This window comes from Anolis carolinensis, chromosome 4, assembly GCF_035594765.1.
Source record: "Anolis carolinensis isolate JA03-04 chromosome 4, rAnoCar3.1.pri, whole genome shotgun sequence".
Classification (NCBI taxonomy): Eukaryota; Metazoa; Chordata; class Lepidosauria; order Squamata; family Dactyloidae; genus Anolis; species Anolis carolinensis.
Window position 1 is genome coordinate 108,720,947 of NC_085844.1, and position 13,521 is coordinate 108,734,467.

Sequence of the window (13,521 nt, forward strand, 5' to 3'; positions counted from 1 at the left end):
TTTATAATTTATTGCATAGGGACCTTGACCAGAAAGATAAAAAAAAAACCAAATGAGAGGAAATAAAAAGATAGAAATGTAGGAAGAGGAAGATAGAAATCACTTGAGTCAATTGATACCATGGTATTCTGATCTATGCAGAACTGGTGGTTCAGGTTTGGCCATCGTAGATGTTGTTACTTTTGCAATATTTGATGTTTTTAATGTTTACTTTTAATGACTGTATTTTGTGCATTGAATTTTGCCGATCTTTGTAAGCCACCCTGAGTCCCCTCGGGTGAGAAGGGCAGAATAAAAATGCTGTAAATAAATACATAAATAAATGTTTTTATAAAGGTTATGAAGATTTTTAGGACTCAACTGAATACAATATAACCAATCCTTTGTTAGCTCTACTGTCAGATGAAAACAGCTATGGATGCAGCTGACGAACTTGGCAAAGCCAACATAAAGAGAGAGATCATATACGGGACATATAGTTGAAAGAATTCGAGCCAGTGGAAATAACACACAGAAACACTTATTATGTGAGTTTGAGGAACATACAATATAATGTGCAATATATGTCTTTCTATAAGCTCAATATTTATTTATTTTTTTGGCTGGTATTAATGACAAAATGGGCATTCAAGGGATGGAGCATTTGTTTGGTGATTTTCTCCTCCATGAGTTAAGAGATAAAATTGAGGGTCCTACCTCTATTTGACCTATTTTTTTAAGGAATTGAAATCAGATACTATCAATCAGCAAAGTTGTCTTCCACAAGAAAATGGTCTTTGTCCTGTGTTAAAAAGGCATTGAATATTTGCCTAATATGTGTAATGTGATCCGCCCTGAGTCCCCTTCGGGGTGAGAAGGGCGGAATATAAATGATGTAAATAAATAAATAAATAAAATGAGGATGCCCTTAACTAGAGAGTATTTCACTTTCTGTGTGAACATTATATCCTACTTCTTAAGTAGATGAAAGAATGAGTTGGATATTTCAATTCTGTGTGCGATGTAGCTAACCCAGATAGAGCCTTTTTATGTAGATTTTGTGATGTCATGAAATATATGTGTTTTCCAAATAATGAGATCAGATTATCTGCAGACGTCAGGGGAGGGTTTACAAGTTTGATACACCTTTATTAGGTGATTTCAATGAGATTTCATTTTGTTGTAATGAACCTAAGGTACATTATCCTATACAGACTTTCTCTAATATGGCAGATTCCCTAGATTTTGGAATTTATTTTTGTAGTTGTTGGTGTGTACACATCTGGCCTAACCCAAACCCAACTGTGACCTTACATTTTCAAAAATATTTTTCCCCTATTATGGTTTTAGTGTTGATACAGATGGAGGAAGGACAACATCAGAACATCTATGAAATCTTGGAGGGGCAAGGCTCTGAGATTGTCAGTTTACGTCTAGCTCTGGAATTATTAGTGGAGCCAATTTTCTTTTCAGTTTTATTTGCTTACACTTCGGAGCATCAATTAGAAGTATGGAACCATTTCCCTGTCTTAATTGTATGTTAAATCCCACAGACTTCCATTGTCAATGTTGACTGGTATGACTTTCAGTTTCAAAAAGACTGGGACAGATACTAATCTGTCATTATCAGTCTCAGGTTCTTCCTTATGGACTTCATTCATACTACATACTGCATCATGGGTACCAGGTATGAGGTCCATGAATACCATAGGTATCTGTGTGATCAATGAAAAAAATGTTTCAATACTCATTACTAAATGAGGAGGTGGGGAAAATTGCTTCTAAAGTGTTTCTGAAATTGGACAGAATCTGTATTGTAACTATAACAATTTAACTATTTTTTCTTTATTTTTTGTTAAGTAAACTTCAAGGGTGCTTTTCTCCCTCATGGTTAGAACTATTGGCATAAAACTTGCTACAATTATAGAACACATTTACCACTGTTAGCCCATCAATGTTTCACTTATCCATACATTTTGGGGATTTTCAAAGTTTTTATAAACATTTTTTTAAAAGCCACAACAGCTATCTTATTGAATGTCTCATATTAACCAATAGAACAATTTAGGGATTTCTCCCCAGCCCAGTACTGATTTACTCAGTCAGTCAGACCTCCTCTTTGTAGATTCAACAATTTATTGGAACTCTGGCTGCAGCTAGGAGAGAAAAATCTCTCTGCTATCCTAATTGGAGCTTTCTGAGCAGAATTCTGAGAAATGTAGTTTATGGCAGGTCCTTTTGAATCCTCACCTTCCCAAACTACATTTCCCAGAATTCTATGCTCTCTCAGTATCTTTCACTTCAACTCAGCTTTGTCCCACCCTGATGCTTTCCTCTCATGATGAGAGGTCATTAATTTAAAGGGGAATGGCAGCCTTTTTGGCTTCCTTTACTTCCACTGAAAAGGAAACTGACTTTGATAGGCTTCTAAGCTTTACAGAATTCAAATGAAAATGTATTGGGTGAGTTTTGATTCTTAAGGTTCCCCCGGAGTTTCTTAATATTTGTTTGTATTATAAACAAAACTTAGGAATTAAATACAAATTAAAAATTAGAAAAGAAATTTTGCACATCTCTAATAGGTATGAATGTACTTCATTCATATCTATGGCTGTTGTCATCCTACACCTTCTTTCCACAATCCAATAGAAGGATTATAACATTCTTCTCTATTGTAGTCATCTCAATTTAGTCCTTGAAGAGCAGATCCAAATAAAACACATCTGAAGCCTCACACAGCCCTTTCAGGTTGGGAAGGTAGGAAGTTGGATCTACATAGTATCATTCTACATGCATTTGATGGCCAATTGCATTGTATGCATAGAAGTAGTTTCTAGTTTAAATTTGCCTATTTTTAAAATTGTGTATATCAGTTCTCCAAATATATTCCACAAAGATGTATCCCAAAATGAGTGTAGGTACCTAGATTCTCTTAAAATCAAATCAGACTGCTGGAAATGGACTAGTGGTTTTTCTTTCTTTTTCTTTTCTTTTTTGTATTATTCTTTTCTTTCCGTATAAAAGCAGGAGTCAATAGTGATTGTGAGTGTTAAGAGAGTGGATACCAGCTATCAAAGAGTATCTCTACAGACAAAGCTAAATCCAATCTGGGAAGGCTTCTCTGAGCCACTGCCAAAGAAGATGAGAACAAATGTGCCCTTAATTGAGTTTTCAACAACTTACACAGCTGAAGGTCTTGCTGCAGTGAGAAAAATTTGCTTCCCTCCTGTGTCCTGGCTTCTGGCAATGGCAGATGATAAGGAAAGGCCATTTTAATATTTCGTCCTATGAAGAAGAAATTGACAACCAGCTGAGGTAATCCTTGCCAACAATCAAACTGTCATGTTAAATCTATAATCTAATTTTCTTGGGGAAGATGGAGGAGTGATGGTTAATTCCTATGCTATGATCATGGATATGTTCTTATGAGTGTGTTCATTTTTTGTAATATGGGAAAAGCCGTGGCAGTGATTTTCCAACTATTTCCTGAGCGTGGGAGATAGACAATTTTTTTGTTCAGATATGGAAATGTAAAACACAAACACAGTTGCTGAACTTTCCAGGCAGAACATTCAGTTTTATTATTTCATTGTCTAATATTCAAAGGAATATAGCACACACAGAAACATTGTCATTCATCATCAATAGGAAAAACTACATGCACTTATCCATGTAAATAGCATCTGATGGTGTTCCATAGCAAATGAAAACAAATATTTTAATGGTTGGGAAAAGACTGAAAGAATATATATGCTATTATCAGGAAACTGTAATGAGGAGACATTGGGACTGATGAAAATCTTGGTAGCTCTGAACTTCACATTTGGGTCTTTTTGTACAGAAAACAAAATTTAAAATATTTCTGCCTATAAACATTTTGAGAAACAACTCTTTCTCCACATGAAATACGATTTTAATATTTTAATGAAATGATTAAATTAGTCTTTCTTCTGCAGAAAATTCTGTTTTCTATGCAGAAATATCGCTAGCAAATTTTGCACAAGTTTGGTCCAATTTGGTAATCTGTACTCCTAGGAAAAGTAATGTGCATTATATTTTTGTTTAGAGTCTCATCACATTTAGACTGTGGCATCTGAAGCAATGCAAAAGTACATTATTATTATTATTATTATTATTATTATTATTATTATTAATATTATTATTTGCTACATTTATATGCTGCCCTTCTCACCCTGAAGGGGACTCAGAGTGGCTTACAAATTAAATTTACATACAATATTATATTAGCATTGTACAATACTGGTAATAAATTATTATATTGTACTGTATCAATATATTGTAATATTATTAGTAATATTACATGTAAAATATAATATATAATTAATATTATATTGTATTATTAGTATTATATCGTATTACAATATAATATTATGAATATTATATGTATATACAATATGTTATAATTATTATATATTATTGTAAATTATATTGTATTTATCAGACAGATTTGTGAATATACAGCTCAAAGTAGCAGAATTAAATCTTACATAAGTCCCTGAGTATTTTAAAGAGCAGAATTATTGTAGAATGTAGGATGGAGACACTGTTAATCTCTACAAGTACTACTGTGTGTGTGTGTGTGTGTGTGTGTCTACACGCACACACAAACACACACTAGCTGTGCATGGCCACACTTTGCTGTGGCATCGTCCTAAGTGGGATTTTGTGTGTGGAGGCAAGCATGTATGTTGTAATTAGTCACTTTGATTTGCACTGAATGGGCTTCCAGCCTCAAAGCGTGGTTGTTTCCTCCCTGGAGGGATCCTTTGTTGGGAGGTGCTAGTTGGCTCTGGTTGTTTCCTGTCTGAAATACCCTTATTTTGAGAGTGTTGTTCTTTATCTACTGTCCAGATTGTAGTTTTTTTTAATGCTGGCTGCAAGCTTTTGTTCATTTTGATGGTTCCCAGGAACCTAATAATAATAATAATAATAATAATAATAATAATAATAATAATAATAACAGCTACTACTACTACTACTCTGAGGGGGAACCTTTTCTTGGGAAATGTTAACTGGCTCTGGTTGTTTCCTGTCTGGAATGTGTCTAGCTGTGCTTGGCAGCAAAGGCAGAACCAGAACCCAGCCCAGTGAGTGAGTGAGTGAGCAAGAGTGGGTGGGCGGGCGTTAGATAATACGGTGTGTCGGATAAGCGGGACTCTACTGTACTAAATATTGTACAATAAGTTAAAATAAACAGTTGCATTAAATAATTACCATAAAAAGCAATTTACAAAACAGCAGAGGTAAAGATGGGCCAAAACTAACAAAATGAAGTTCAACAGAGACAAATGAAAGATACTCCACTTATGCAGAAAAAATGAAATGGAAAGATACAGAATGGGGGGCACGTGGCTTGAAAGCAGTACATGTGAAAAAGATGTTGGGATTCACATAGAAAACAAGGTAAACATGAGCCAACAATGGGATTTTGGCCTGCATTTTTTTTAAAAAAAACATTTCCATATTCTTCCCTCTATCCAAAGTTATTAATGTATCCATCATTTCTCTTATGTTGTCTCTCAAAGTTGACCATAGCCTCTCTGGATAATTTTTTTCTGCCTAACATCCCATAAACCCAATCTGAAAGTCTTCCTCCTTTCGTATTTAATCCCTTTATATAATATTTTAATAATTGTGCAACTGCTTCTGACATCTTTTTATAGATATCTTTTTATTTGCTTTCAGTCTCATTAGAACCCAAAACTCGTTCACGTTTCTAAATTTCAGCAGGACTATTGTGTTTAAATCTTGGTCTTTATCAAGATTCAATTTTCCAGTCAGTTCAAGTGTCTGTGTTCTTTCTCATGGATTGACCATCTTTTTATTCAACAGTTTCTAAGGAGATCTGTATTGATATTTTGTTTTTATCTTTTAGTTCTGCCTTTAAACCTTCCTGGAAACTGTTCTTTCAAATACAGTAGAGTCTCACTTATCCAAGCTAAACGGGCCGGCAGAAGCTTGGATAAGCGAATAACTTGGATAATAAGGAGGGATTAAGGAAAAGCCTATTAAACATCAAATTAGGTTATGATTTTACAAATTAAGCACCAAAACGTCATGTTATACAACAAATTTGACAGAAAAAGTAGTTCAATACGCAGTAATGTTATGTTGTGATTACTGTATTTATGTATTTATTATTATTATTATTGTTATTATTATTCTTCTTATTATTATTATTAAACTTTATTTGTACCCCGCTAGCATCTCCTGAAGGACTCGATGCAGCTTATAAAGGCCAAGGCCTCAACACACAATATAACAATACAAAACAAAAGGCAAATTAAAAACAATTAAAACAGTATAAACAACAAGCAATAAACAATATGCTAAAACACAATAAAACTGGGCCGGGCCAGTGTAATGGGTACAAGATTAAAAGTGCTGATGTGACAGGTGATATATAAGGCTTCTAGGGCAAGTGCAGAGTGCGATATACGATCTTAGTTCTAATAAAGTGCTTATGGGACTTGGTATTGGAGATTTCCTATTAATCTGGGAAGGCACATTGGAACAGCCAGGTCTTCAAGTTCTTTCTGAAGCCTGCCAGTGTAGGGGCCTGTCTGAGATCCTTGGGGAGGGTGTTCCAGAGTCGGGGGGCCACCACAGAGAAGGCCCTGTCTCGTGTCCCCACCAACCGCGCTTGCGACGCAGGCGGGATCACGAGCAGGGCCTCTCCAGATGACCGAAGTGAACGCGTGGGTTCGTAGACGGAGACGCGGTCACGGAGGTAGGATGGTCCCAAACCGTTCAGGGCTTTGTAGGTAAGCACCAAAATATCATGATGTATTGAAAACATTGACTACAAAAATGGCTTGGATTATCCAGAGGCTTGGATAAGCGAGGCTTGGATTAGTGAGACTCTACTGTATTATTAAATTGTATTTCTCAAATTGGTACTCACCTGATTTTTCAGCTAGTTTCTTCTTAACCTGATCTCTTCCAGAATTGCTTAATTTCCATCACACATTTTTTTTAAACTGGCCCACTGATTTTTTTCTCTGTCCTTGATTCATAAGTTTTGGCCTAAAATTCATAATTTTTTCTGACCTAAGTTGAAGCTGCCATTGATTCAACAAATCAGCATTTAGGTGTGGTCACCATAATTTCTCCTTTAATTCTTGCTATATCCTGGCAAATGACCATCTATTTATACTGCTATATCCAGTGTCAATAATCCCATATTTCCATACCAGCAATTCCTCACAGTCTCTGAAGAATAGATTAATAGGTCAAGTGAAAACAACCAAAGGAGAATTTGAGGCCAAACAGGTTGAACCACTTTCAGCCTATGCCCAGTGCCACATATGCCAGCACATCAATTGTGTTTAGCTTACTTTTTCTTCCGGGAAGTAAGCAAAGTAGTCTCCTCCACTCCACACAGTTGTAATTCACTACACGGGGCTGCAGTTGGATTCTGTATGTCAAGCTAGTGTGCAAGTCTTACAGTAACATTAACTATAGTTGTTTTGTTTGTTTGTTTTTCATATTCATTTGGCAACCAAGATTTTACTCCCTAGAAGTCACAATCACTTTATTTTGGTCTTCTTGTCCATTACTGTGCTCTTTAATTAATTAATTTATTTCATTTATATACCGCTTTTCTCACCCCTGGGGGGACTCAAAGCGGTTCACATCAAATAAATGGCAAAAATTCAATGCCTCACATACGATAAAAACAGTATTATCACGCATCTAAAACAATAACATATAAATTAAACCATTAAAACTATAAACCTATAATTGACATTCTAAGCTCTATTAAAGATTAATTTGAACTACTGTTCTCTATTATAATGTAGTGGCTACATAGAACATTTAATTAAACACACTTTTTTAAATAAAAAAACCCTTCTTTCAAATACTTTGAAGCAACACCTGCAGAACATTAGTCCTGAAATGAATTCACTGAGATACTTTCACCACTCTTTGTGTGCAAACTTTTAAAAGCCAGGAAAAAAAAATTGACTCTAAATGCTTATCTTGCAGACAAAAACTGTGTTTCCTTCAGTAACCAATGACAGAATTGGCTCATAATTGCAGTATTTATGGTTTTAATGAAGTTCCTACCCTTATGGTGAATGTTCAATTATATTTTATTGTGTAGGAACTAATGAGCAGCTATCATATTATAAATGACTCCTTGTGATATATAAGACACCCAGGGTTGAATTTTTCATGATCAGCCATTAAAATTTTAGCTTTTTCATTGCTATACAAAGTTTTGATACCCGGGCAGCTTTGAAATATAGTGTTAGGCTACAACAGGGATTGACTTTGTTGGGGATTTATCAAGGCCTACACTCTAAAAGGGACTAAGTACTGATTCCCATACTTCTTCGAGTTTACTTGTCCTCCTTGCTGTTGTTATCTGGTCACTTCCCTTCTCTAAGCACTTGTTAAATGTCAAGAAGATGGCAAAGGCCATATTTATATGGGACTAAATAAAGTGGACTCACCTTTCAATTGCTCTGGGGACTCCACGTGATATATAGCTGAATTTGCAGCAGAAGTACTACTCCCAATCTGACGTAAAGCGAAACAGAATTTATTCTGGAACTTCAGGAAGGTCTGGATTGATCCCCATGTTTGGACAATTAGATTACACTGAATCCATCCCACTCCAGTATCCAATGTCCAACAAACGCTCCACTGAGCTAGAAGCAGATCCTTTGTAGATGCTTGTTGACTATGTCATTTTTTCAAGAGGTCACAATAGGATGCCCAGACATTTGGTCAGTGGTGGCAGCAGCCTAATGTACTCTTAGTCTAGCCAGCTGTCTGGATGCCAAGAGAGCACCTGTTTTGCCTCAGGGCAACTCTAGAGCAGTTTACTCTAGATTATTTCAGTAAGTGTAGATGAAAACAAAGAAAAAGTTATGTTTCTGGGGTGTTGTGTGGTTTCCAGGCTGTATGGCCGTGTTCTAGCAACATTCTTTTTCTGATTTTCTCCTGCATTTGTGGCTGTCACCTTAAAAAGATACGGCCATATAGCCCAGAAACCTTACAACACCCAAATGATTCTCACCATGAAAGTCTTCAACAAAACAGCTATATTTCTCTTGCATTTTCCTTCTGTGTGGTGGAAAAGACTGGCAACAATGGTAACAATTGAAGAGATGAGCATAAAGGTGGAGGAGAGTTTCCCTTCTTTCTCTGTATTGTTCTGTGGTATATTCTGTCTCATTGTAAGCGAAATAAAAATGCTCTTGAAAGTTTGAAAAGTATTCTTGACACATTTTCCACCAATTGATGTGATACAAAGTATCTACAAGGCAGGCATGGCATTGTGTGGTGAGTATTACCAATGGCTATCACCATTACCCCTTAGTAATATCATGTTACAATCCTTAAATGATAACATCCTTAGTAGTTTTTCATTTTCTAAGTATTGTAAAAAGATAGAAAATTCACAGGGTTTTGAAGCTGAGAGTTACACTCTGAGATTGAGCGTTACTTCTGACGTTGAGAAAGTGTGACTTGCTTAAAGTCTTCCAGTGAATTTCCATGGCCATGCAAATCTCAAATCTCCAGAATCCTTGTACAACACTTAAAAGCCAGAGCTGCATTGGCTCTTTACAGTAGATATAAATAGGCAAAGCAAGGCAGATTTTATGGAATCATAGGAAACTGAACAAGAATAATATCATACTAATATTTGACAGGATTTTAATCTACTGATTTCTGTAGGTAAGTCTTACATTGAGAGCAAATTGTCTCAATTTTCAACCTAAACATAGTTTTAAACCTAAACACTTATTACAGTTCTTTCTTCTGTAACCCAACCAAACTAATATTATTTTTGCTACCATTCCTCTTCATAGTATATGTCATCTAGAAAAGTCTTATTTAATCATTTTGAAATTAATGTGGCCATTTTCAGGTCAACATCCATAGGCTACTCAATTTTTTTAGCACTTCCATTAGACTGCCCAGAACAGTGATGTTAATATGTTGTCAAAGTATTTTGTCAAAGAATCATCTGAGGGATTCATCATGCAGAAAAAGCAGATTACCTACACAAGGATTGTCAATTTGCATTTACAACAGTGTTACTATCACAACAAGGGGTGAAATGAACCATAATTTTGATGTCCCTTCCAAATTTGTCATTATATGTGGCTGTCCTTGCTTCCAAGTTAGACAGGTTGTAGCATGAAATAGTAGCTCAGGTGCATAACAACTTCTAAAAACATGGACTCCATGTGTCTCATCCACAAATAAGGTGCAATCCTCTGTCACACTAATTTGGCTCAAAAGTAGAAGTAAACCTGGAATTAATGACAACATAAGTTATAGTGAGTGGATTTTTTTACTTAGATAGAGACTAAGGACCTCATTCTACAAGTGGAGGAAATTGAGGGGAATTTTCGCTTTCAGTGGCCTTCTGTTTCCAAAGGAAATGGAGAATTTAACAATAGTTCTCATCTCACCTTAAAATACAACCATTCCAAATGCCCAATTATAGCAATTTATATGTGCAGGGAGAGCAGTAGAATTGATTTCTCCTCAACTTCACAATCTTTCCATTACCAAACAAATCCACTGGAAGTAGTCTGGCCTCGTTTGATGTGGTCCATGGGACTCTGTATTTCAGGCAAATAAAAATAATTTCACCCCACTTTCCCCTTCTTGTGGGATGAGGTCCTTATTCAAGTTTCCAAAAATTCTAATGAGAATACTTTTTATATCCCTTTTCTCAGTACCTTTCCCATCCTATCCCTGAAAAGAATCACATAACTATGTCATATGAAAAGCAGATGTGGGATAGTCAGAAAGTAATCCACCTATGTTGGTGTGAACTCAGATCAGACACAAGGCATCTGAATGACACACAGGAATAATCTGATTTAAGATGAGTAAAGGTAGCATTATTGTAGCTTTTCTCCCAGCTAAACTACTAGGGGGGAAACCTGAGTTAGGACTCGGGTTCTCCTCCCAGTTAGAGACTGGCCACAGCTATCTTGAATTGGCCACAGCTATCTTGAGAGCCATCCCACAGTCTCCAAGCTCAAGCAGCCTGAAGATGTGGGATAGCAGTTCCCTCCCATTTTCTCCCACCAATCTTTTTCTATGTGGTCTGCAGGGATTGTTTAACCGGTAGGCAAATTATGCAGAAGGTGGGGGTGCAGTTGAGGCGCCTCCAAGAGCTCTAAGGCTAATGAGCAGCTTTTTGTTTTGTTTTTTTATTTTTTTCCCTTCCCCGCTGGGAGGGGGCATGCCCTCCAGGTGTGCTTCACCTTCCCCCTACCATGGCTGGGAAGGAAGGTGGGAGAGGGAAATCTGCTCGCACACTCATGGATGGAGTTTTCCCTCTGGCCGCAAATGTGCGAGCAGGCCTCCCCCTCCCACTTTCACTCACGAGGCTGCCTCCCGCCCGGTAAAGCAGCTGGCGAGTACACGTGACACCACTTCTGGTGTGGTAGCCTCCTGCCGGGTGAAGCAGCTGGTGAGTGAGTGCTCCACCACTTCAGGCAAGGCTGCCTGCTGCCGGGTGAAGTGGCTGGCAAGTGTGTGCGCCACTGCTTCCGGCAGTTATCCAATTTTCTATTTCTGTCTTTCTGTAACTTAGTTTCTCTTTCTAGATTTCTATCAAGGTATTTTTTATATATTGTATTGTCTTACCATGATTATTTTGTATATGAATCCCATGATATCTTTTTTCCTTCTCTACTTTCCATTTTATTATTTTGTCAAGATCTGTTTATGGGGTTTCCTTACTCTTTTATTCCATTAATTTTTCAGACAACCCTCTCCATAGTAGCTGATTTCCTTGTCCATACTTACCTTTTAATCTTTGAGAATGCTTGGAGAACAGGAGAAGACCCAGCTTATTGGAGGAGGGGTAATGTTATCCCTATCTTCAAGAAGAGAGAAAAAAAGGACTCAAACAATTACCGTCCAGTCTGGAGCAGATAATTAAGGAAGCAGTCTTCAGTCACTTAGAAAGGAATGCTATGATTACTAAAAGTCAACATGGATTTTTCAAAAACAAGTCATTCCAGGAGAAGGGGAAGGGGGACCCCTCATGGCTGGAAATGCCAGCCTCAGCACATTCCAACCTTCATTGGTGATGGCAATGGCAGCAGTGGTAAGGTTCAAGTGCTGCTTCTCCATCGAGTTCTTGCTGGGCAAGGACCCACTCCTTCCAGCAGCCATACTTATGCAGTGCAGGAGCAACCAGCCAACCGGTGCCTCCTTCCCTGCTGCTGTGTGCTTGGAAGGGGAAGAGGAGGGAAGTGCAGAGCCTCTGACTATGCCTCATAGAGTCATAAGGGCTTTGTGGAGCATAGTTTGAGAACTGCTGAGTTAAACAATTCAAGGACAACATTTGTCTTTTATTTTCAAGGCATTTATTCTTCCTGGTAGTTGGGATGGTAGAGAAATTCATACTGCTTTAGAAATCTTGTGTGTGACATAAAACACATTGGACCTTTTCTCTTATATCCTGTCCTGCTTCCTCAGTAAATAGCATACTTTCTTCCAATCTATTATGTTTCCCCTTCTAGACTTTCTCACAGGAGGGTGTATGAGGAAATATGGTATAGCATAAATCAGCAACACACTTTAAGCTATTGTGGAGCCTGTCAGATTAATTCATGGCCTAAAATAGTTGGGGTGGGGAGGAGGGATGGGATTGAAAATTTGATTTTAAAAGTGTAATTAAAAAATACTGTGACAAGTACTAAAGCAGGTATAGTAAATGTGTGGCTGAACTTAACCTTCCAGTCTTTCTCCTGTTGAATATGCTCATGGCTGCCATGAAGTTAATTCAACAACATTTTGCAGTCAGCACAATTTCTGCACACTTGTAGTAGACTTTCTTCTTGATCTTACCCTCTCAATTGTCTTACCAAAAGCACTGTACAAAAGAAGAAAATGGTAAACAAAGATAATTCCAGCCTAAGCTATTTAAAAACAGAACAGACAATAACTGTCAAACTGCTGGACATGACATTCTGATGTTAGACTCTTCTAAACAAGCTATTATTTAGTTTTTTCACCCTCAATATCAACATGACCCCATCAAACACAGCCCTCCTACACAGCTATGTCTCAGATCAATCTGTTGAATCATCTCTAAACTGTAGGAGAAATTCCCTCCACCGCAACAGTTCCCATTTATAATGGTGAAATGTGATTCATCTTTCAAAGCCAATTCATTTGTTCATAAGGCTTTCCCAGGAGCTCTGTAATACCTGGAATTAAGTCAAGCTGATTAGTGAAAACTTGAGTTCTGTTTGCACAATTTGAACCAGCAATGGAAAAAAAGTAATCCTGAAGTTGAATGCACACCCCAAGGATAGTTTTGCAGCCTGAAATCAAACTCCTCCTTCGTCTCTTTACTCACCTCTCCTTGCTGCTCAAGGGAGGGTACAAGATTAAAACAAATAGACCATTAAAATGTATCAAAATACACACAACAAAGACTGAATCCAATATCAAGAAAATGTAGGTTAAGTGTCAGGGTCCATGACTCTGCCAGTATGCAGGCAGAGGTGAACCAAACACCCAGCTTGT